At 37.9% G+C, this 2,159-nt stretch overlaps 1 pseudogene; it reads right to left on the reverse strand.

Annotated features, from left to right (window-relative positions):
- Positions 1-851: 851 nt before the first annotated feature.
- Positions 852-1,720, reverse strand: LOC133176325 (uncharacterized; annotated as a pseudogene).
- Between the last annotated feature and the right edge of the window lie 439 nt (positions 1,721-2,159).

Consider the following 2,159-nt stretch of genomic DNA (forward strand, 5'->3'; position numbering starts at 1 on the left):
ATAGAACAGAAATGATTTCTCTCAGGAACATTTCCAAATTACGGTTGACTTTCGTTTGTTTGTTTTATTTTAATATAGAACAGAAATGATTTTATCATACAAGAAATTTTTGAGAATGTTCGCCGGTATCATTCAATTAAAAAAAGCATCCCCCCCCCCAAAAAAAAACAAAGAACAATACCGTTGCCCAGCTCTTGCCACGTGGAGGCCTTCTCAATAAGAGCCATAATTTTGAAGAAAAAATGAAAAATTTAAACCCAAAGATGAATTTTTGAAACAATCAGACTTCAAAATGCAAATAATTTAATCCAAACAGAAATAATGAAACTTTAAAAAATAATAATTTTATTTAAAGATGGATAATGAAACAATCCAAATGAAAAGGAAACAATTATTGATTTTCTAATACCGAATATTTAAAATAGTAATAATATTAAATCGCGAGTGTAAAAAGGATGTTAAATTAAAATTATACAAGTTATTTAGCTTAATTTTTCTAAATTAATCAAATTGAAAAAAGGAGAGAATAAAAAAATGAAAATCCTGAAAGGAAAACATGGTTAATTAAATGAACAATAAATGTTATCTGTGAAAAATTGCATTAATATCTTTTTTACCAAGACATTCTGAATTAAGAATCTTTCGGAGCAAGGTGGCACATACAATATCTTAAAGAAAAACGTAAATAAAATACTAAATTGAGACATTAAACGCATGTAAGATAAATGCTGTAAGTTACTATTTACAACTATGTACAACATCTGTCTGAAAGTCTGAAAAAGTTTCAGATCCCCATGCATCACGCAATGTCGCAGCAAGGCGACGTAGAGATCTGATACTCATTGTCCAGGGCTCTTTAAAAGGTCAGTCACGTCTGTTTGTCAATGGGGCCTATAATCTTACCACACTTGGAAAGGAACCGCAGGGAGCGAATTTCCTTGGACTCGTACTGGTCCCAGAGGCGGAAGATTCGCTGCTGTTGTCCGGTCTTCCTCTATCTGCGGCATAACTTTCCTTCGGACACCAATTTCCGCTGAAGGGGTAGCAGATTGGCCTCTTGGGGGAGAAGTGGCACCAGAACATAGAAGGGCAGCTGTCCATTTGGTGATTGGTCGCTGAGGCGCCGGTGCCAACCCTCAACGTCGTTGTTGGTACGTATCGACTGCCTGAACACCGACCATGAGTGGGTGGGCCACAAGGGATTGTCTATCCAGGTCTCCTCCAAGTAAACCATCAGCTCCTGTTGTTTTTAAAGAAAATCATACTTAAGAATATGCAATTTTAATCAAAGCATATTGTTTTTTTTTTCAATGTAAAAAAAATAGTAATATATAATGAGATGCAAAAGTTGTATTTAATAAAATACCTCAAGCAGGGGGGTCGAGGCTCGCTCTCGAAGCTTATTGAAAGCTTGCCCGATGTGTGCCGAAGGAAGGAACGGCAGGCCAAGGCACATCCTTATCAAATCGTGCGTCCCGTCGTCATGTCTGTACGCTGACGAGAGCCCAATAGAAGCAGCTTTTCGCCAGACAGCCTGGGTCCAGTGGAAGACACATCCATGGATGTTGAGGTCTGGTAAGGTCTCCCTAATGGCTTGCCAAAGACCTGCCTCAAAGTCAACAACAACGCTTTTAACTTGAGGCTGCCTTGGCAGGTGTTCCAAAAGAACAGAGAGGACCTGAAATAAGTTAAAAAAAATTACAAAACAATTTTTATTCATTGTCATTACAATACTGACATTTCACACACTTTAACTTATTTTAACTGAAAATATGTGATGTTGGTATACATGTAAACATATTGAATTTTTCTTGGCCGATTAAAATGTGATTTACTAATAACATTCATTTATTTTGTGGAGAATACCTCGCCATAATAAGACTAGCGGAAGCTGCTTCATGACATCGCCCGATTTGATGAAGGCGTGGATAGTCAAAAGCTGATAAAACGGTGCCCGGACGATCTTGGAAGTCCCGTCCATATACCACCGTTTGGCCCCACAGAGAGTTTGAAGACCATCTGGGGTGGCAAAGATGAAATGGCGGCGGTCTTCTACTCGTGCCTCTCCTATGAAGAAGTTGTCCGGTAGAAAATCCACATTAACCTAGAAAATGATATTTTGATAAATCTAACATATTTTTTTTAGTTTGCCAGCGATA

This window comes from Saccostrea echinata, unplaced genomic scaffold, assembly GCF_033153115.1.
Source record: "Saccostrea echinata isolate AGI-Se365-2 ecotype Australia unplaced genomic scaffold, CSIRO_AGI_Sech_v1 ptg000073l, whole genome shotgun sequence".
NCBI classification, from domain to species: domain Eukaryota; kingdom Metazoa; phylum Mollusca; class Bivalvia; order Ostreida; family Ostreidae; genus Saccostrea; species Saccostrea echinata.